Source organism: Hydra vulgaris, chromosome 03 (assembly GCF_038396675.1).
Source record: "Hydra vulgaris chromosome 03, alternate assembly HydraT2T_AEP".
NCBI classification, from domain to species: Eukaryota; Metazoa; Cnidaria; class Hydrozoa; order Anthoathecata; family Hydridae; genus Hydra; species Hydra vulgaris.
The window spans coordinates 53,612,380-53,637,716 of NC_088922.1; the positions used below are offsets into that span (position 1 = coordinate 53,612,380).

A 25,337-nucleotide genomic window follows, 5' to 3' on the forward strand; every position below is an offset into this window, starting at 1 on the left:
AAATGCTTTAAAAGTTACTTCTCATTCCGTTTTATGATAATCTCAAAGTTTTATAAAATAGTCCTCAAAGAACTTTCAGCAGTTATTACTGTATTTTTTTTTACAGAGTCTTCCAAATCTTCAAATATGGAATTTTCAAAAAAAGATATGTTCTTTATGGTGAAAGACAGTTTAAAAAATGAGTATAAATTCATCATTGACGTTTTGACAGATGTAATTTTTAAAAAAACTGAACATGTGATACAAGTAGGCGAAGATGAAATGTAATTATCACGGCTATTTTCAAATTTTCGATCGAGATGGAGAGCAGCAGGAAGATGGGAAGATTTTTTTCTGAAAAAAATGAAGAATGGTTGAAGGGCACCGTACAATTTTCAAAATTATACAATACTGAATGCACAACACCTGAGAAGATTGTGAAGAGTGATAATAAAAAAGGAACATGTGGGCGACCTTCGCAATCCTTTACTTCATCTCGTGAAAGATCAAAGAGACGAAAGACTCAAGAAGTACGTTCTACTTTTTCTACAGAAGAATTGGCATATGCTGCTCAAATGAGTATAAGGGCTTCTGGTCAGGTACATGCTGCTTAAATTGTTAAAGATGTCACATTAACAACCCCAACAAGAGCCTCAAAATATATATCCGCTGTTAGTTCACAAAATGAAGTACCTTTAACCCCAGATGAAGCACTTTCTTTAATGATCGAGAAAGGAGAATCAAAGCGCTCTTATCAACTATCAAAAAATGTAGCTAGAGCACATAAATGCAAGTTATACCCATCATACCTTGAAGTAGAAAAAGCAAAAAAACGTTGTTAGTGAGTCGCGCGCACAGATTGAACTACAGGCTTTACTTGATCATACCACATCTAGAATTATACAACTTCAAGCTGATGTCATTGATACTATAAATCCGGAAATTCTGCAAAAATTAGTATTTTACTGTAAATGGGGATGTGATGGAAGCAGCGGTCAAAGTGTTTATAAACAAAAACTTACTGAGACTGAAAAATCTGATGAAAGCATCTTTTATACTTCTTTTGTACCTTAACAATTAATACACAACAACCACGAGACGGGTGAAGCAACTATTGTGTGGAAAAATCCTAGACCATCATCTCCGCGATTCTGCAGACGAACTGCAATACGATTGCAGTTTGTACATGAAGATGTACAGTCAACATAGAAAGAAGTTACCGACATTGAACTGCAGATTGAGGGTCTTGCACCATATGCTAATGAAAAAAATGGAAAATCCATTTCAGTAACTTATTGTACGTCATTTACGATGATAGACGGTAAAGTCTGTAATGCAGTAACTGGTACCACTTCTACACAACGCTGCTTCCTGTGCAAAACTTCCTCTAAAGAATTTAATGACATCAACAACATTATAAAAATGGACATTATAGCAGATAATTTAAGATTTGGCATATCTACACTGCATGCATGGATTCGTTTTCTCGAGTGCTGTTTGCATCTGTCGTATAAGCTAACAACTGAAAAGTGGCAAACTCGTCGAGAGGAAGATAAAAAGAATGTGAAAATACGTAAGGAAGAAATACAGACTCAATTTAGGATAAAACTGGGGCTTATCGTTGATCAACCAAAGCCAGGATATGGAAGCTCTAACAATGGAAATACAGCGCGCCGCTTTTTTCAAAATGCTGCTATATCTGCTTAAATAACAGGAGTCGATGAAAAATTAATTCACCGATTTCATGTTACTTTGCAGTTAATTTCGAGCGGGTTTGATATAGATGATGAAAAATTCAAAGACTATTGTGTAAATACATTTATTTACAGATGTAGGCATGTAGGTATTATATGCTTACATCTGTAAATAAATTGCTGATCCATGGAGCAGAAATTGTAAAGTATGCCCTTTTACCGATCGGACAACTTTCTGAAGATGCCCAAGAGTTACGCAATAAGGACATTAAAAACTTCAGATTACATCATTCAAAAAAATGCTCAAGAGAATCAAATATGAGAGACATTTTTAATAGGCTCTTATTAACATCAGATCCATTTCTCTCGAGCATCAGGAAATTGCTCCAGAGACCGGTAAAATCTCTACATCAAGAAGCTATACAATTGTTAAAACAACCTGAAGTCACCAGACAAGAGACAAGGAACGATTTCAATTTAGATACAAGTGGTTCAACATCAGATTCCGAATCTAATGATTCGAACATTGATGAATAAGACATACGTGATTTTTGTTACTAGGATTTAAGAAACAATTTTTTTACATATATGCGAGTTAATCTTTTACCAATTTAAAAAAAAAAAATTAAAATTACAAATTTCTGTTTTTTTATTAATAGTATAAATTTGAAAATAATTTTGCAATGTTTTTGCTCTAATTTAACTCCTGAATCATTAGCAATGACCTTGAAAACCAAACTACATGAGATTTCATATTTTCAACGTATGAACAGTTTTGGCCGCCATATTGGAGCCGCAATTTTGAATTTTTTAAATCTGACCTCAGATTCCTAATCATCCTAAACCTCAAAAACCCTTATGTAGGTAATTTGGGAATTTTGGCCACAAAATCAGGATTTCGTCCCACTGTGCGACGTGCTTTCATCAGCAAGCCTGTACAATCATTAAATGTAAGCATAAAATTACTTGGTACCATATAAAAAATAAACATAAATTTTACAGGTATGTTAAGATCAGTTACTAATCTATAACCAAAAGAAAATCGTAAAAAAAGATTACAAAAAAAAAAAAAAATAACAATTAGACCTTAAAACTAAAAATAAATTAATAGGATAATTTAAGGAAAATCTAAATTAAAGACCAGTTAATAAGATAGTTGTTAAAAAAGAAAAAAATATTAAAAACTAAAAAAAAGAAAAAAAGAAAAAAAAAAAGAAAAGAAAAAAGAATCTTAAAAAGAGTTCAACTCATTAACATCGTTAAGAAGTTTTTGTTTGAGTTTTTGTTTAAAAAGAGAAAGTGAAGAACAATTTTTCATCTGGTTATTTAATATAGTGTTCCATAATTTAGGACCTCTGATGGCAATAAAAAATTAAGTAAACAAATAGTGCATTTTAGGTTGCTCATAATTGTAATTTGAAAACCTTGTAGAGTACTCATGATTAGTTTTATTAAAAAGTGTATTAAATATTATAGGAGTTACTTTATTATGAAGTTTGAACATAAATATAAGAATTTGATAAAAGTTTAACTAAAAAACATTAAGTATGTGATGATTTTTAAATAGTTCTTTAGAATATGTGAAACGAACTGCACCTGAAATAATTCTGACAGCGTGTTTTTTTCGAGAAAGCAATTTTTTAACTTTTATCTTCTAACGTTCTTATGTGTTCTCTCCATATCAAATTTTTGTCAAGTTTTACTCCTAAAAACTTTAATGATGACTCTCCAATTATTTTAGAGTTGCCAATATAATATATTTTATATAAATATAAAATATTTTCTTTATCGTGAATTCAATGAAAAAGTATAATTTTATTTAAATTTCAGGATAATTTGTTTGCCTTAAACCACTCCGCTGGGTTTAAAAAATCTTTGTTTACTATTTTAAATAAAAGCTTGACATCTCCATGAGAATAAAATAAATTTGTGTCATCTGCAAATAATCTGAATTTAAGATGTTTGAAAACTTATGGAAATCGTTTACATAAGTAAGAAATAAAAAAGTGACCCAGAATTGAGCCTTGGGGAACACCGTAAGTTCTAGTCAAGTAATCAGTTTTTCCTTCATCATGTGCTATGTATTGTTTTCCATTATTTAGATAGCTTTTGAACCATTCTAAATATGTGCTTTTAATTCCACAACTTTCAAGTTATTTTATAAGAATGCTATGGTGTACTGTATCAAAGGCTTTGCTAAGATCTATAGAAACTCCGAGGGTAAACTTACCTTCGTCAAATGCTTTAAATATATCGTGAACAATATTAATAATGGCATGGTCAGTTGAATATCCTGGCTGAAATCCAAACTGTTTATTATATAGAACATTATTTATATTTAGAAAAGTCAAAATTCGGTTATACATAATTCGCTCCAAGATTTTCGAGAGGTAAGGAAAGACTGAATTGGTCTGTAATTTTCAGGATTAGAAATGTCTCCTGATTTGAAAATAGGTATAACCCTCGCAGTTTTAAGTTTCTCCGGATAAATGCCTGGTTTTAAAAATAGATTAAAAATATGTAAAAGAGGTATTGTTAAGTATTTTATCGATTTTTTAATTACATTACTACTAATATTATCATACCTCACACTTTTGTTTAAAAGATATACTACATCTAAGAGATCTTTTTCAGAAATTTCATAATTATCCATCTTAGAGGTCTTATTAGGAGTAAAATATGACTCAAGTTTACTTCAGTAGATTCTATTTTCTTCGCTAAAGTGGAACCAATGATGATACATGTAAAGGCAATTTATCGTTTCTGTTGGTCTGTCTGTCTTCTTTTAAAAAAATGCGCAAAATAAGATGCGCAAAATAACAACGCGGTAAAAAAATTTTTATAAACCTTTTATGAAAGCTGATTCAGCATGTTCAATAAAGGTAAACAAAGATATAAAATCGAAAATAAAATTATTTACTTGAAGACATTTTTTAATAATCTATAAAAATTAATAAAACATTTATTATAATCTACAAAATATAGTAAAAAAATAAAGTAAAAAATATAGTAAAAAAAGTTTGTCGAAAAATTTCTTAAAATTGTTCAAGTTAAACTTTTATTATACAAGTTTGATAGAAGAAATGTAATTTTTTCAACAAAGGATGATTTTTGACAAAGTTTGTGTAATCGATATTTTCTTTTTTTATTTCGTCAAAGGATGCGGGCTTTTTTAATAACTTGCAAGACATTGTAAAATGGTGATTCATGTTCAGTAGGCAGGTCCGTTTTTAGGGGTTGGAAAAAATACAACTTTGCCAACTTATTTTCCCATTCTATGTTGTCATAGGGGTTTGAATATTTTATATTTAGTACATTTTTAGGGAATTTTTTTTTTAATTTACGCTGCCGGACCTTTGCGGAGATATAACCACAGCGCGCAATAATAAATTTTATGAAAATGCGCTGCGTTTGTAACTTTTAATTTAAAATGGTAATATCAACACAGGGGCAGATCCAGAATTTTTATTGACAAGAGCAAAAATGCCATAAATATTTTTTGGTCTAAAAAGAAAAAAAAGGTCCTCGCTTTTCACATTTGCCGACAGTACGAAAAGTCCAAGTGTGCCGACTGTACTATATTATCTACATATGCCGATTTACTGGTATAAAAGAGCTAAATTTGCAGACATAATGAAATAAAATTCATTGATAGGTGGTGGGGGAAGGGAATCACACGCCATTTGCACAAGCCTTGGATGTACAGTGGTATGCAGTGATACATGAGGTCCTCTACCACTGCTTTCTTTCGTCCGTTTAGAGCGGAAGAACGTTACCTGATTTACGCGACGTTAAAACTATCTAGTTAAACTGAATACTTTTTAACGAAATGATAGTTTACGTGTTTTTTATGATTTTTAATCATGACTTAAACCCTAAACGAACCCTTATCCTCATTCGATGTATTTAAATTATCGATGAAACGTCTACTCAAAAATTTAAGGACTTGCTATCGGCAACAAATTGGCAAACTGTCTACCAAGAATGTGACAAAGGAAACACAAACTCTGCGTACATTAACTTTATAAATTTATTTATCCTACAATATAATAAAAGTTTTCCAATTCAAGAAAAAGAAATAAAAACAAAATATTTAAATTGTCCATGGATAACAAAAGAAATAAGAAAATCCTCAAAACAAAAACAAAAACTATACGTAAAATACTTAAAAAAAAGAAGCGAAGCAAACCTTTCCCTTTACAAGCAATACAAAAACCTATTTGAAAAAATAAAAAAAAAACACAAAATTTTATACTATTCTAATAAAATACAAAAATTTAATGGTGATCTAAAAAAGACATGGGACATTATGAAGGAAATTATTGGTAAAAGTAAATTTAAGAAAGTGAATCAAACAACAAGCAAGATATTTCCAATGAATTTAATAAATACTTTGCCAACATTGGTACTGATCTTGCATCAAAAATTCAATGCCCAAATAATACATTTAAAAGTTACTTAACAGGCTCACACTGCTCTTTAAATTTCAATGAAATAAATCAAGATGAACTTGAAATAGCTATTAAATCACTTAAAATTAAGCCCCCAGGAATCGATGATATCTCTTGCAAAGTAGTCTCAGATGTTTTTGAGGAGATACGTAATCCAATTTATCAAATATTTAATTCATCAATTTTAACAGGTATTGTACCTGATAAACTAAAAATCTCTAAAATTATACCAATCTATAAATCAGGAGAAACCAATTCTTTAAACAATTATAGACCAATCTCTATTCTTTCGGTATTCTCAAAACTCCTAGAACGAATAATCTATAATAAATTAAATGAATATTTAAAAACTAGCAAAATTATCAATAACTGTCAATATGGTTTTGCTACACTCAACTGAGCATGCAATCCTTGACCTCTCAAATAGGATAAGTAGATCATTTAAAAAAAAAAATTCACATTAGGGATTTTTATTGATTTGTCAAAGGCATTTGACACAGTCAACCATGAGATTTTACTAACGAAAATGAAAAACTATGGTATAAAAAATCAGGCTTTAAATTGGTTTAAAAACTACCTTGATAACAGACAACAGTGTGTTATTATAGATAGAAAAAGCAACTCAAATTTACTAAAAACAAAATGTGGTGTACCCCAAGGCTCCATTCTTGCTCCTCTTTTGTTTCTTATTTATATAAACGATCTTCCAAACGCCTCTAATATCTTTAAAACTATAATGTTTGCCGAGGATACAAACTTATTTTACTCGTCAAAGACAATCGAAGACCTCTATGAAAAAACAAATGCTGAACTAAAAAAAGTTAACATATGGTTTAAATCAAATAAACTGTCACTCAATATAAAAAAAACTAAGTATATACTATTCCACTCTAATCAACAAATTAAAAAAATACCCCTGAACCCATCAACAATTAATATAGAAAATATAACCATCAAAACAGCTCTGAATACAAAGTTTTAAGGAGTTCTAATTGATAAACGCATCTCCTGGAAACCCCACATAAACTACATAAACACAAAAATATCAAAGAACATAGATTTACTTTACAACGTCAGACCATTTTTGTCACAAAACAGTCTAAAACTTATCTGCTTTTTATTCATACACAGTTATCTCATGTATGCCTATATAGCATGGGGCAGTATCCACAAATCTAAATTAGAACCACTTTACTTACGTCAAAAACACGCTTCAAGACTAGTATACTACAAAAACAAATTTACTCATACTTAACCTACTGGAACAAATCAACGCACTAAATATATTTCAAATAAATATTTTTCAAAATATACTTTTTATGTTTAAATATAAACTAAGTCTGGTTCCAGAACATTTTACAGCACACTTTTTTAAAAACAATATAAATAAATACAATACAAGAGCAACAGGCAACTTTAAGATACCTTTTGAAACAACAAGACTCTCAAAATTCTCAGTTACATATCCCTATTTATTTAACAAATTAGTTTCCAGAAACGAATCACTACTAAACTTAAACAACGAACACTCTCTGAAAAAAAAGCTAAAATCTACAATAATTAAATTAAACAACTGTAAGGAATTTTTTTAAATTTGAATAAATAAATAAATGTAACTTAACTTTTAATACAATTCGATAATAAATATAATATTAGTAACAAGGTATATATGTAACACGTACATATATACCGCGTATGCAACTGATTTTTTATGTATATTACACGTCTAAGAAATAGGTACTCGATGACAAGACTGACTTAAGTCTTCTGCGAGCTTCCTATGACTACAAATAAGTATTTCTTCGTATCAATCTTACACAAATTTTGTTTTTATCATATTTTATACACTAACATTATCTTGAAATGTGGTAAATTAACTTATAGTGAAACTTCTAAACTCTCCTCCAAAAAATCAGCAGATTATTTTTATTTATTGTATTTTTTATTTTATTTGGAGTAAAATAGAGATATATTTCTCGGATTATTTTTACTTACACGTTATTATCTTGTTGTAATTGGTATTTATTTTATTCATGTCTCGGAGTTGTAAGCAACTATAATTTTATTTACCACGTATATTTTGAACTTTATATTTATGATTTAAATTTGTATATCTTTACTGCCAATCAGTGATTGGTAACTTGTAATTACTTTGTAGTTGTAAAATAAAACATGTATAAAAAAAAAAAAAAAAATTTAGTTCTTGGTATTCCTATTGCCAGTCAATGTATTTATGTATATAAACAAAACATTATCATATAAATTTATCTATATATTTAAATTAAAAAAATATTTGTGGTTGTTAAAATAATTTGGTCTGCAAAAAAATTGGATGTTGATATTTGAAAATGAAAACGACAAATTTAATCTGAATTTGTTTAAAATTCAATTTTTTTATTTAATCAAAATTTGTTTTAAAACACATACTTTATTTTAATGGCTTACCTTATAAAATATCTGAAAATTAAAATAGACACTTCAACGATTTATATAAATTTATAAAAACAATTTATAAATATTTTCATATTTTTTATAATATACTTCATTACTTCATTGCAATAGACTTTTTGTCAAATAATGAAAAAAAGAAAAGAAAAAAAGAAAGGTTTCAAATCAAATGATAAATAGTAAATAAACGTTTGAATAAAAATATATTGCTTTAAATAAATAAGGAATGCATTTAAAATCCTAAAATAGCAAACTCCAGGCATATTACAACTAACAACGATACAATCAACAAATGTTAGCAAATAATAAAAACAAAAGTGTCAATGAATAAATGTCAACCTAACAAGACAAACCTAATATGGTCGTTCTTTGTTTAAGACAACAAAGTTCTTTGTTTGATTTGGGTGTAGAAAGTTTTCAGTTTTTTATAAATGAATATAGGAAAGTATATTGTGACGATAACACTCAATTTCAATTAAGTAATGCATCAGAGCATAAAAGTATTGAATATGGAAGTCAAATAAATTTAATCAAATTTGCCATTATAATGTTTAAAAAAATTAAACATTATACTGGCAAAATTTCATATTCGTTAACCAAATCATAATTTCAAAATACATGTTAATGTAAACAAGAGAATTCTTTGGTTTCGAAGAACAATTAAAAGATGTGTCCAACGATACTTTTCTTAAATTTCTAAATTCTGTTTCAAGTAGATCTGTAACAAATTTTCCTTACGTAACATATTTGTAACAAAAGTGTTTCTCTTAATAGCGTTTTAATCAGCTAGATTATTTCTTCACGTGAATAATTTGTAAAATGCCTTGTGACATGTGTTGATATTTGGAGAGTTGGAAAAAATCGGACGGATGAAAAAAGCAGAACTATTATCGTTAAGTTTTTGAACTACAAAGACAAAAGCATGATACTGGAAAACTACGTGAAGATGAAATTATGGAATCAACACCTATACATAAACGAAGATTTTAGCGAGCGAACGAATGAAACAAGAAAGAGACTTTTTATAGAAGCAAAAGAACTACGATCAAAGGGTAAGTTTGCCAAAGTCATTTATAATAAACTAGTTTCACGAGATTTTTAAATTTAAACAGAAATTCTTTTTTTTAAATATTTTTATGCTAATAATACTTTTAAAATGTATTCAAACAATTTTGAATCAAAATTTTTTAATTTTTCTCATACAAATAATTTTGAAACTAACGAAAAATTTGATCAAGATCTAAACAATTTTTTTAATACAGGTGCTCAACAAAGCAACCCTTTTTATTTTTATAACAATAAAATAAAAGAATTTCTGGAACGGGATCGTATTAATGTTATTCATTTCAATATAAGAAGCTTAAAAAAAAACTTTGAAATATTTTGCAATAACTTGGAGGCAACCACTAAATATATTTTTAACATAATACGTGTGACAGAAACGTGGTGCAGTTCTGATGATGCTACGTCAAACGCAAATCTCTACCTTTCAGGCTTTAATATGATCCCACTCGCGCGTAAAACAAATAAACGAGGCGGTGGTGTTCTTATTTACTTAACCACAAGCTTGCGATTTATTATCAGGCCTGACATGAGTATTTCCGATGGCGATAAAGAGGTTTTAACGATTGAAATTACAACCAAAAATAATAAAAATATACTTTTGAGTTGTTGTTATCGCCCACCTTCAGGCGTAATTGAACAATTTAATAGTTTTTTAATTACTGATATAATAAAAAAAGGTTTTCAAGAAAAGAAATTAAATTACATAATTGGTGATATGAATTTAGATTGTTTTGAATATCACTCAAATAAAAATATTAAAAAGTTTTATAATGACTTGTTTGAAAATGGAGCAATTCCTTTAATAAATAGACCAACAAGGTTAACTGCAACATCTGCCTCGTTAATAGACAATATCATAACAACTGACACATCTTATAATTTACTAAAAACAGGAATAATTAAAAGTGATACCTCGGATCATTTTCCTATTTTTTTATCTATAAATATTAATACAGATTCGATATTACATGAAAAACAGGTCATTATCAAACGCTTTATTAATGATAAATATATTTTATCATTTAAGGAACAATTATCCTTAATAAACTGGAATTCAGTAAGTAATTTGTCAGAGGCAAATAATATGTATAATGCATTTTTAAAGTTTTTTATGAAGTTTATGATGTAAACTTCCCAAAGTGTAAAATTAATAAAACAAAAAAAAGTTTAAAATCACCATGGGTAACAAAAGACCTTAGAAAATCCTCAAAAATAAAACAAAAACTATATATTAAATACCTTAAAACAAAAACAATTGAAAGCAAAACACTCTATAAAACCTTTACCAAACTATTTGAAAAAAAAAAAAAAAACCTTAAAAGAAATTATTACAGCGACTTATTTGATAAATATAAAAACGACTATAAGCGAAAATGGCAACTTGTTAATGAAATCACTTGTAACAAAAAAATGAAAATATGCTCTTTGCCAAAGGCAATTAAAATAAATACTGACATTTTTTATAACCCTACCATAATAGCAAACAAAATAAACAAGTTCTTTGTATCAGTTGGACCAAACTTAGCCAAAAACATCCCCATAATTAATAATTCAATCAATTCAAAAAAAGATTTGACTTCCCCTGAAATATCTTCTCTAAATAAATTTAAAGTATCTTTTGATGAATTTGAGACTGCTTTCAAAATGCTTAAGACTAATAAAGCAATTGGTCCAGACGATGTAAACGGAAATATTGTTATTGGTTCATATGACATAATTAAAAATATTCTTTTTAGGGTCTTTACGTGCTCAATAAACCAAACAGTATTTCCCGACAAACTCAAAATAGCTAGAGTTACCCCAATTTTCAAAGGAGGAGAACTTACAAACCTCAGTCATTATCGCCCAATATCAGTTCTCCCAGTTTTTTCAAAAATTCTAGAAAGAATATTATATAATAAAATTTTTAACCACTTATCAGAAAACAAAAAATTATATAATAACCAATATGGATTTAAAAAAAATAATTCTGCAGAACATGCAATACTTCAACTAACAAGAAATATTGGTGATTCATTTGAAACATCGAAATACACATTAGGTATTTTCATAGATCTATCGAAAGCTTTCGATACTATAGATCATGAAATTCTTTATAACAAACTAGAACATTATAGAATCACTGGAAATACTTTATTATTACTAAAGAACTATTTAACTAATCGTAAACAGTTTATTCAAATAGACTCATCATTATCATCAAATTTATTAAATATAACTTGTGGAGTGCCACAAGGCTCAATACTAGGCCCATTGCTGTTCCTGATATACATCAATGATCTCTACAAAGCCTCAAACTTAATGACAATTATGTTTGCGGATGACTCTAATCTTTTTTTAACCAGCAATGATCTAACAACATTATTTAGAAATATGAACACTGAGCTTATTAAAATCTCTGACTGGTTCAAATCAAATAAATTATCAATTAATATAGAAAAAACTAAATGAATGCTTTTTTACCCAAATTCAAAAAAAAAATTAATTCCAAGTATTACGCCACTTATTTTTGTTGACAATATTGAAATAAAGCGAACAAAAATTACAAAATTTTTAGGCATTTATATTGATGAAAATCTTAAATGGAAACACCACGTTAACAACCTAAATAACAAAATTCCTAGAACTATAGGAATATTATATAAATCAAGAAGTTTCTTAAATAAACATACTTTAACTCAATTATATTATTCCTTTATTCACTGCCATATTAACTACGCTAACATTAACATTGCTTGGGGTAGTGTGAACAAAAGTATACTAGAACCTCTTCATCGTCAACAGAAACACATTGCACGTCTTATAAACTTTAAAGACCGTTTTACTCATGCCAGGCCTCTCTTACTTGAAATGAATATTTTAAATATATATCAGTTAAACGTTTATAATATTTTATGTTTTATGTATAAATGTAAAACCAACGATTCCCCTTCTTCCTTTCATAACCTATACTCAATAAAACAAAAAAACAAGTACAATCTACGAAATGATAATTCTATTCGACTACAATTTTCGCATACAAATTTTGGTAAATCTTGTGTTTCTTTCCGAGGAGCCTTTCTTTGGAATAAAATAGTTTTGAAACATTTTGACTTTTCTTATGAATGGACTTATACCTCTTATAAAAGGAAACTTAAGAAAATCATTTTGTCTATTGATAATATACTTTTATACTTTTAATAGGAAATTTATTTGAAAATTTCTATTTTTTATTTAAATTATGTTTTTCTTCTAATATTGTTAAACACAGTTTTTTTTTTATTTATTTTAAAATATGTAACACGTAAGTTTGTAACGAATTTGCAGCGGTTCTCGACGACAAGACCTTAAGGTCTTCTACGAGTCTCCGCATTCTTTTTTTTTTATTATTTATAGTAAAAATCCTTACTTGTAATTGTTTATATTATTATATCTTAACTTGTAATTTTATAAATATTGAAGAAATGTAAAAAAGAAAAGAAAAAAAAAAAATATTTTATGCCTATTTTCTGATTTTTTTCATACATAATGCCGTATTGCCAAAACCCGAAACAAACTTTCTTTGTTTATTACTTACATCTCTGAGGAAGCTTTCTTATCATTATTGAACCTAAAATATATGCCCACACTTTTTAGATTAAAAGTTTTACATTATGTCAAAGCAAGTTTAATAAAATCACCAGTCTTGTTAACGCTTGAGATAGTAGAAGTTTTAGGTTGAATAAGAGGAACATTGTAAGTATTATCAGAAAAAAAAGGTTTTGCTTTTTGAGCCCATTATTTTGTATGTTTTTGATAACATGGACAAAAGTCAAACAACAAAAGATTTCTATCTGTAGTTAATCAATGTTTTTCATTAAATCGTTTTAATTTATAATATATATATATATATATATATATATATATATATATATATATATATATATATATATATATATATATATATATATATATATATATATATACTGTTATAATCAGTCAGGGACTCAAAGAAGGTAAGAATGATGCGTTTATCATCACAACCTTTTCATAGAGCCCCTTTAGTCACTATTGAAATAAAAATAAAAAAGCACTTTAGTTTTTAAAGAAAAATAAAAAATTTAATAAAATTAAAACACATAAGAAGAAAAAAAATAAAATAAAATAAAAAGAAAAAATACCAAAAAACCTGAAAACAAATACTGTAAACTATAATATATATGTCAGGAATTAAGGAGATGCATTTTAGTTTGTTGTTTAAACGATGAAATGCTTTTTAGGTCTTTAATATTTTTATTTTGGAAATGATTCTATATTGATGGACCACGGTTTGTAATTAAAAAACTTGACTGCGGTGATTTTATTTACCCTAGGTGATAATCGTACTTGGTATTTAAACGCAGATTATATTTTTCAGAAAATCATATAAGAAAGTTATCTGAAAAAACGCTTGGTAAAAGATTGTTTTTATACTTATACATAAAAATTAATATCTGTAATGCGTTTCTCAATATCTAGAACCATCGTTGCCTGGGGTCGGGTTTACTAACCTATTTAAATAATTAATTTCTATGCATGCATGGTTTTCCAGACTTTGCAATTTTAGCAATTTGGTTTTATGGGTGCTGGCCCATACAATATTTGCGTACAAAAGCTGACTATATACAAGACTAAAGTAAAGCATATTACGTGATTGTAAATAACTATGATGAAATTGAAAAACAATCAACTAACATAGAACGAAATAAAGTGACAGTAAGTGTAGATATTGATGAATTTATTAAAAAAAACTTCAACATTTTGTGGGCCTTTTGGAGTTTCTGATGGAGTATAGACAGGATTATTAGCATTATTTAATGGCATCTTTTAATGTTATAAAAAAGTTTGGAATTAAAAGCTTTATAATTGCAATTTGTGCTGATACAACAGCATGTAACACTGGTTGTAATAATGGTTTTATAAGTATTTTAGAAGAACTTTTAAATCGACCTCTGTTAAGGCTTCTTTGTAGAAAACATTCTCAAGAACGACATATTTTACATGCAATAAATGCAATCACTAAAATATAAAGCAAAAGTCCATCAGAATCTATATATACGAGATTCAAAACTGCTTGGCCAATGCATTATGAAAATGTTCAAAAAAATATGGATCAGTTATCAAAGTTTCCATGGTGCAAAGTTAGTGAAACTCCATTAGAAGATATGGCTAAAAAAAGTTTATCTTTTTGCAAAAAAGCTTTAGAACTTCATACTTTCCCCATAAATGATTATAAACATCTGTGTCAATATGTCATTGTTTTTCTGGAAGGAAGGGAGGCAGTTCCTGGATTTATTATACACAAACCAGCTGCTGAACATGAAGCTAGATTTATGGTAGACGCTTTATACGTTTTGGCAATGAAACTTACTCAACAAACCATAAAGTTTTTAACCCTAGAGGAAGAAACAGTATTTTCAAAGGCTGCGATATATATAGCTTCAGTTCATGCAAAAAACATTTTTCAATCAAGTCAATTTGTTTCTGCAAATTGACTTGATTGAAAAATGAAAATTCAGAACTTAATGATTACGTTGGTCAAAATTCATGGCTGTTATTTAAAATAGTTCCTTATTTATCAAAGTGGTTAGAATGTCCACCTGATTTGTGGACTGATGTTTCTGATTATAAAAAAATGCAAAGGTTTATAAAGAGATCAGTCTGGTTCAATGACTGTTGTGAAAGAGCTATTAAATTGGTAAAAGACTTTATTGATTCAACAATTAAAGAGGAAAAGTTACAAGATATTTTACTGGTTTTGAAGGAACACAGAGTTTATTTCAAACCAGGTCATATTTCAAAATGTGTATCTCGAGAAATTTTAAATATTTTGAGCTCAAATTTTATACAAACCTACCTAATAGTAGAGTCAGCTCACACAAAAAAAAATATTAGTTTTGTTGGCCCTTGATCCAATTAAGATAGCAATTTAACGAATAATTGGTCAAAAATGACTTTTTTAAAAATATTCAAACCCTCAGGGAGGTTAGGAAAATCGAAATATTTTCATAACTTTTTTGGAATTGTCTTGTATATCAACGTAGAATGAGAAAATAAAGTGGCAAAGTTACAGTTTTTCCGACCCTTATAAAAGGACCTGCCTAATGTTCAGTTGCTCTTTAATAATCGTACTATTTTTTATAGTTTTTTTTGACAAAAATTACATTTTTTCTCCAGTAATTAAAAATTTATTAGAACATTAACAATGCGTCCAAGAGCTTGAATTTGAACAAGACATTTTGGTTAAAAACCTAAAAAATTTTTCATTATAATATTAAAAAAATATTAAAAAATAATTTGTTCTAAACAAAAAGTTTTAATAAAATTTTTTTACTGAGGTTTCTTGAAAAAAATATTGTTCAATTTAAATTATGTTTGGGAAACAAGTCATAGTTTTACTATACAACTAATACTATGATTTGTTTCCCAATCATGTTGATGTTTTTTAATAAATTAAAAAAAATACTAAAAAATACTAAAAAAATATATTTTTGTATACAAAATATTTGCAATAAAAAAGCATAATAAATATACAATAAATAATTATTTGTATGAATTTAAGAAGAAGCAGCAGCCCCTGCAGAAATTATGCAATTCTAAAATATAGGACACATATTCCAACAGCAGTGCCTGTGATCGCAGTATTCACAGGCACAGCATCCTTTACAAAAGTATCTTTTATATTCGCCTTAGTTATTTTATTTATTTTTCGTTCATTTCTTTAAATTAATTTTATTTGTTCCATAAGAAATAAAATGTTAATTTAATAAAGTAGATATTATAGATATTATTATATTCTTACAAAGAAAGTAGGTTTTAATTTAGATAAACAAATTTTTATACCTTTGATATTTTTAAATTTCTTATTGGTCGACCATAGCCATTTGCATTCCAAACTTTTTAACATTTTTTTTTTTTATTCCTTTTTAACTAAAGATAGTTATTTATATCGTTAAATTTTTAAAAAAGTTTCATATATTACAAAATAGTTTTGTTCAATTGTCCAATCTACAAAATTTATAATCATAATAAAATTTTTTTTGACTATATCGTCATCTATAAAATCAAAATCACTAAAAAAAAAGAATTTCAAAAAGGTCAAATGTGTTGTCTAATATCTTTGGGCGTAAAAAAAAAGTGAATCTTTTCGTTCTTGCATATACGCCGTATTACGTTCAAAAAATATATCATAATACGTTCTATTTAAACATTTTTCAATTTCGATTGGGTTCTAATAACCATTTAAATCAAACGTTTTTGCTTTTAATTTTGGTATTTCTTTTTTTAGTCTTTTTTTTAGCTAGTGCTCTTTTGCACAAGTCTTTCAATGTCTATTCGATGTGTCCTTTTCGATATTCTTTAATTTCTAACATTCTAAAATCATATGCTTTAAAGTCAAACCAAATCTTCGTTTTTAAATAAAAAAGGTGTTGATAATAATAATAACTATTATATCTCCATTCTTTCGGTATTTTTATAATTTTTTAGTTTGACTAGAAAAAATATAAACAATAAAAATAATAAAAAATAAAATAACATTTATTAATCAATTAAACAATTCATAAAAAATAATTTAAAAAATTTTATAAAAAATAAAAAATATTTTTATAAAAATTGTTTTTTTCTTATAAAATAAACTATTTCTTTTTATAAAAGTTTAAAAGTTTGCTTTGTTTTATGGTAATTACTTCTGACGGATAATAATGTTGTAGACAATTTGGAATCGTAACAAGATTAACAGCTAGAGACGCTTTCTTCATATGTAGGTAATTTCGCTATTTAATTTTTATATTTGTTATACAAATCTTCTTTTCCAATTATTTTAAATATTTATTAAATATAATTAAATTTACTAATGGGTGTATCGTAGGTAAAACCTATGTCGGTAAGAGTGTTATTTTTAACGTAATCCATAAGTTGAATACTATCCTTCATTTTTTCTTTTATACCGTGTGGTATTTCCATAACAAATTTTTTATGATTTAAATCGTGCGTGGTTAAATAGTCTGCAATTTCTCTTAAATTCAACAATGGGTTTATTTTTTTATATTAGTTTAGCTAAAAAAAGAATATAAAATAAAACAATATATAAAAAAAAAAAAACAAGGCAAAAAAGATAATTATAAAATACAATATAAAAAACAAGTTGATATTTTTTTTATTCAATAGAAATTTTTATAAGTAATTTCTTGTTTATAATAATTTTTTTTAGTTCTTCGTAAGTAGCAAAACAATCAAAACCGACTGGAACGCCATATTGAATGGTAGTTTTTGCAAAGCTTCGAGGTTTTGAACTTAAACCATGGTTTGACAAAGGGATGATTTCATTGATCAATTTTTCGTTGTTTCTTAAGATATCATTTATTTTTTTTTTAAACGGCCATTTCAAAGCGTGATCGTGTTGCGTTTGAATAAATTGAAAAAAAATTCCCAATGCGTTTACCTATCTTTCAAAACCGTATATTTTTATTCTATATAGGTAACGTTCAGAAGTATAAACTTATAGTAGAAAAGCTCATTGGAAAATAATATGAGATATATTTGATCCAATTCGATGATTTGATAATCTTTGACAGAATACGTTGACATTTCTTCATTATCTCCGTTAATCGTTTTTCACAATAATCAAATAGCTCATAAAACTCACTTTTATAACTATTAAATGTCAGACTTTTTACTTCTTTTAATTCCATATCTTTTTCTGCCTATTGTTTAGTCAATAGGTGGATTTTTTCGTCAAGCTTTTTAAAAATGTTAAAACAATTGTTTGCAGTTAAGTTTAAATACAACATACATTTTTTTAGATCTTCTAAAATTTCTTTTTGTTTTGCTTGAAAATTTTTCGAACATTATCATATATGATAATATACGAATCATATATGTTCGTCATAGCGACTATTAAAGAGTTCGTTTTTGCTATTCTTTTTATGCAAAAAAACATTATTTCAATTTTATATTATCCATATATTTATCATGTTTTTGCAAGTAAAATATTAACAGGATTCAAAATATTTTTGAAAAGGATTCTTGTTGATAATTTAGCAATTGCTTCATTTGGAAATGAAGATGACAGTAGCAGTATGGATAAATATTATCTGACATTTTTTTATTAATTGCTAAAATAAAAAAGTTATTAATTATATATAAATATTTTATATGAAAAAAATGAATAGAGTATTATTTAATTTAACATAAATTTACTGTAAGAAAATTCATAAAACCAATCTAATTGTATATATATATAAGGTCAATTTCCGTATTTGCTAATAAAAACGATATTTTTATTTCTAAAATTATTATAAAAATACAAAAATTTTTTTTTCTTATTTACAATATTTCTTCACAATTTACAACTTCCTCGTCACTAACTACAAAGTGCGCATCACAATCTTCAAATTCCGCTTTTTCTTTTATTATATCGAAATTATTTAAGTTGAATATAGAGTTTAGATCAATATACTGACAATCATAAGATATCTTTGTTTCTTCCTTTGTTAGGCTTATTTGCTTCTGTCCTTTCTTTGATATGACATCATTTGTCAATGTGTAAATTTTTTCAAAATTTGTACTGTTATTTTACATTTTTTTATTTTGTTAAAAAAAGTTATATTTAATAATAAAAAAAGTTGTTATATTATATAAAAAGAAAATTTGCATATCTACATGATCAAAATAGTATTAATTTTTTTATTAACAAATAATAATATTTAATAAAAAGTTATATTAAACTTGGACACAAATTGTTTCTATGTCAAAAAAAATCTTTGCAAATTTGAAATTTTCAAAATTTACAAAAAATATTGTTTTTAAAAGCATTTTGGATCTTGAATACAAATATTGTCTATTTCAATAAAATTATTACATATATTATCTATTTGAACAAAATCATTATCAATGCTATAAACGAAATCCATCGAACGTATTTCAAAAACAGCAGTTTCATTACAATTATTGTCAATAAAATTGGTTAGGTCTATAGATTCGTATTTTATAATACCGTAAGGCTCGTCTTCCATTTGCCTTGATATTGAATTAACGTATTTGTCGATATCCATATCTGTGTCCGTATTCGTGCCGGTATCCAATCCGTGTCCGTATCGTGTTGTCTTTGTCATCCATATTCCTCTCGATCAAAGACCATTTTAAGGGATGTTGCGTCCAATGACCGTCGATCATGTCATACTCACATTGACCGTATTCGTTTATAAATTCGTCATTGCTAAAAATAATTTTAATTTTTGATAAAAAATTGTAAAAAAATTATTAAAAAAAAAAAAAAATGTTACCAACTGCAATCATTTTTGTAGTCAAGTCGCATGTTTTTGTTTTATATTTTTTATAATATTAGCTAAAAAAATATTTAAAATATAAAAAAAAGTTATAGATTTGTATAAATGATTTAAATATAATTTTGTGCTAATAAACTCGTTTTTCACAAGTTGTCTCAAACATGTTTATTTTATTCACTTTTTTTTAATAAATCAAAACGCCAACATCGTAAAGCTTCGTATAAACGATTTGCAGCATTTGTTTTAGTTTCATGTTGAAATAATAAAGTCAATATTCTCTTTTTTTGTCGTAGCGATTTCTGTAATCGCAATTTATGATTTTAATTCCGTATGATTTAAAATCTTAATACTCGGCCAATTTCCTCTAATAGGGTTGTAGTCGAACAGTAACATTCCTTTTTATTGCTAAAATGTTCATTTTTTTCATTTGTTAATTATTTGCTAAAAAATACTTTATAAAATATACAAATATACACATTGTAGTAAAAATATACAAAAATATATAAATATAAAAGTTATTTGCAAAGAAAATTAATTTTTAATTATTTATATTCAAACCATACTTTTCGTGTTTTAACTCATACAGTTTTCGTTAATTATAATAACAATATTATTATTTGAATATATGAAATATTATTATTATTATATTAATATTTGAAAGTTCTGTTTAAAAATTGTTTATAAAAAAACAAAAGACATAATTTAGTAACTTTTTTATAAAGACTAACGACTTTTATTTTTTTTTTGTGATCGTAATAATAATAATTCGCTAAAGCTTTGAGGGCTGTCGAAAACCTATTATAAAAGTTTTTTAATTATTATATTAATTGTTGTGTATAATAGTTAAGGCTTTTATAGAATAATAAAATACCTATCGTATCTGCAACCAAGACTAAGATTACTACGACCGTTTTTAAATTTTTCTAAATTACCTGTAGCAAAGTTTTCATTTCGAACGCACGTAAATATTTCTTAATACGAACTTAAAAATTTATAAACTAATATAAGAAATATTTGTGGATCTATACATTTATATATTTAAACTTAAAAAAATATCATTAAATTAAAAATGGCAAGCAAAAAAGACATTGAAAGTATGTTGGAAGAAAAATTTAAAGTACAAGAAAATTCAATTCTGAAGATTATTTCTGAAAATGCAACAATTTAAAATGAAAAAATGGATAAAATCTTAAAATCGATCGAGTCAATCAATAATCTTTGTTATCAGTAGAAGAAAACCAAAAAACTTTACAACAAACAGTTAAAGATCTACAGAAAAGTATTGAGTTCACTCAAGATACTTTGATTGATGAAAAAAATATCATTATGCATAGAATTAGTGTGCGGCCGTGGCGCAGTGGTTAGAACGCATGCTTTATAAGCAGGAGATCGCGATGCTCTGTGACAAGATAAAATAAAGAAAATAAAAATAAAAAAGTTAACAAAACTCTAAAAGCATCATCATAAATACTATTTATAGACAACCAGGTGGAAGATTTATTGACAACCAGGTGAGAATTTTAAAACTTTCAAAACTCATCTTAACTCATTCTTAAACAAAATTGATAACACACAAAAGCATGATTACATAGTTGGTGAACAAACATTAATTTGTTGAAGCATACTTCTAATAATAATTTTAAACATTTTATTGAAACTTACTTGAATACAGTTTCATTCCAACAATTAATAAGCCAACCAGAATAACTAAAAATTCTTCTACCTTAGTCGATAATATAATGACCAACAAATCCCATGTTCTCAAAGGTATAATTAAGAAAGACCTTTCAGATCACTTTCCCACCTTCTTAACTACTTAAAACATAGCACCAAACAACACCACTCTCAAAACTCCCATATTCAAACGAGAGATCAATGAAAACTCCTTAAAGAAGTTCAAAAGTTTACTAAAAACAATGTTGAGTGGGATCTTATACTGCAATCAAGCGATTTGAACAACGCCTACGAACTTTTTCTAGGTCAATTTTGTAAATTTATGAAAAAGCGTTTTCAGTTAAAACTGTTGTTACAAACAAAAACAATATCACTTTTAAATCCTTGGATGTCTAAAGTTTTAATCAAATCCTCAATAAACTAAAAATTGCCCGAGTTACCCTGTTTTTAAATCTGGAGATGATTTTGATACTAATAATTATAGGCCTATATTAGTTTTACCATGTTTTTCCAAATTACTCGAACGCGTCATGTAAAATAGACTTTCCAATTATTTGACGGAAAACAATTTTTATACGGTAAACAATTTGGATTAAAAAAAAACCACTCAAACGACCGTGCACTCAAATGACCGAACTAATTACTCATATATCTAATGCTTTTAGTAATGATTGCTTCACGTTTAGGAGTTTTTATTGATCTTTCTAAAACTTTTGACACTGTAAATCACAACATTCTTCTAAAAAAATTGAAGTGTATGGAATAAAAAATAACAACTTACTTTGGTTCAAAGATTATTTATCAAACAGAAAGCAAAATATTCAGTATGAAACAATAAAAACAACAAAAAGCGCAATAACTTACGGGGTTCCCCACGGCTCGATCTTGGGACCACTATTATTTTTACTCTGTATAAATGATTTAAATTCAACATCAAACTTATTAAATTTAAACTTGTTTGCGGATGACTCAAATTTGTTTTATTCCCATAGAGACATTAAGACATTCTTTAACAAAGATAACATAAATTAAACGAGTGGTTTAGGTTTAACAAAATTTTCGTCAAAAACGTCAAAAAGACCAAATTCATCCTATTTCATAAACCAAATAAAAATGAAAATATTCCTTTTAAACTACCTGATCTAAAAATAAATAATACTAATATAAAAAGATAATTTTTCATAAAATTTCTTGGTGTGGTCTTGGATGAAAATTTGTCATGGAAGCTCCATATAAAAACTTTAGAGAGAAAGCTCTCAAGAAATATTTCATTAATGCATAAAGCAAAACCTTTCCTAAATACCATTTCCTTAAAAAGTTTATATTTTTCATTAATACATAGTCACCTAAGCTATGGTAACATGGCCTGGGCAAGCACAATATATACTAAGCTTAAAAACTCTACAGTAAACAAAAACATGTAGAATTGTCTTTGGAGTAAGTAAAAAAGTTTCTTGTGAACCTCTCTTATGCAAACTTGGAGCGTTGAATGTATACAAAATTAACATCTTGACTAGTGTAATTTTTTATTCATTTGCTTTTACTTTTATTTGTTTTAAATTTAGTTTACAAAACGAATTTATATATAAGTTGTCATTAGTAGAAGAAGCAGTTTTTACACATTTTATATATGTTTTATCCACTAGCATTTATCACAATTTTATATATTTTGTCTTAAAAAACGACCTATAATGAAGCTACAATAAGGCTTGGTCATAAGACAAACTGATGTCTTCTTCTTACTCCAGCCATTTGTTTTATTATTTATGTTACTTTATAAATTGGACCTTTCTATGGCAAAACTAAATATATAAATAAATATAAAAATCTTTCGTCATTATAGAGGTCGCTATTCACTCGCTTTAATGCTACTGTTGTTTCGGAAAGGTTGTGACTATGAAATATCGGACTGCTAAAACTCGTTGTTTTATTAGATACAAGTACGGCCTATATAATATAAAGAAAACATTTAAAAGTAATAAAAATATTTAATAAATAAAAAAATAAGAAAAATTTCTGAAAAAATCTGTATGCTTTTCTCAGCACTTAAAGCTGCTTCTCGAATAGCAGTCGCATAATAATTTAGTGTCAATATGTCTTCAGCATAATCTATTTCATCTTAGGATGAAGCTAATAACAACATTGTGGGCATTATTGTTTCTCTTATTTCCGAATCTGTATAATTTATTATGAAATATAGTTTATTAGGAAGTTATATATATATATATATATATATATATATATATATATATATATATATATATATATATATATATATATATATATATGAATATATTATATATATATATATACGCATATATATATATACGCATATATATATATACGCATATATATATATATATATATATATATATATATATATATATATATATATATATATATATATATATATATATATATATATATATGTATAGATATTTTTTAATTACTTTTTCCAACATTTGTAGCCGCATATCGGCAATAACGCGGCGAATATTGTCCTCCAAGTGGGCGATCGTCTCGGGCTTATCAGCGTAGTCCAGCGACTTCACATATCCCCACAGAAAATAGTCTTGCGGCGTTAAGTTGCACGATCTTGGAGGCTAATTTACAGGCCCGGATCTTGAAATTACGCGGTTACCAAACGTTTCCTTCAGTAAATCGATAGTAGCACAAGCTGTGTGACATGTTGTGCCTTCTTGTTGAAACCACAGCTCCTGCACATTACGGTTGTTCAATCGAGGAACGAAAAAGTCAGTAATCATGGCTCTAAAGCGGTCACCATTTACTGTTACGTTCTGGCCAACATTGTTCTTAAATTCGTACGGACCAATGATTCCACCAGCCCATAAAGCACACTAAACAGTCAGTTTTTCTGAATGTAACAGTGTCTTAACATGCACTTGAGGATTGTCTTTGCTCCAAATACTGCTGTTCTGTTTATTGACGTAGCCATTTAACCAAAAGTAAGCTTCATCGCAAAACAAAATTTTCTGATGAAAATCACCGAATTCACCTAATGTACGCCTTGCTAGGTCATCGCATGGTTCAATTCTTGCAGGAGTTGAATTTTGTAAGCACGCAAACCAAGATCTTTACGCAAAATCTTTGACAAAGTGGATGGACACAGTTCCAATTCCTGTGCACAATGCCGGATAGACTGATTCGGATTTTCTTCTACCCTACAGCAGCAATGACTTCTTCAGTACGTACTGTACGACGTCATGAGGGTGCGTATTATAATGTAGAGTAAAAGTGGTGCGAAAAATAGTTCACAGTTAATCGAATAAATTGCTCTGATGAACGATTATGTCGACCGGAAAAAATGGACGTAGTGCTCGATACGTATTTCGAACAGAACTATTGTTTTCAAAATAAATTTTCACAATTTGGAAACATTGTTCAGGCGTCATTCATGTTGAAATGCCAAACCAAACTAAACACAAATCACTTGACAGATGGCAAAATGGCCGCCAGTTAATACATATTAATAAAGAAAGATTGCATGTAGGAATAGAAATCTCTATAATAGAATGTTAAAATAAAATTTTAAACAGTGATATTTTTTGTTGTTTTTTAAAAAAAAGTTATAAATATAGTTTTTAGTTAAAAAGAATATTGAGGCAAATATAATTTTTATATAGGATCAAAATCAGAAAGAATTTGAGATGTCATACGGCAACTTTGCAAATGTTATGAAAGAATCTTTCGTAATATGGCTTTTAGAAGAAAGCGTATAA

At 27.2% G+C, this 25,337-nt stretch overlaps 1 long non-coding RNA gene across 1 annotated transcript; it reads right to left on the reverse strand.

The window, feature by feature from the left end:
- Positions 1-19,534: 19,534 nt before the first annotated feature.
- Positions 19,535-19,984, reverse strand: LOC136077776 (uncharacterized). The gene is made up of 2 exons (XR_010637269.1): positions 19,921-19,984; positions 19,535-19,853 (listed from the first exon to the last, which is right to left on the reverse strand). It is a non-coding gene; the product is annotated as an uncharacterized LOC136077776 (long non-coding RNA).
- Between the last annotated feature and the right edge of the window lie 5,353 nt (positions 19,985-25,337).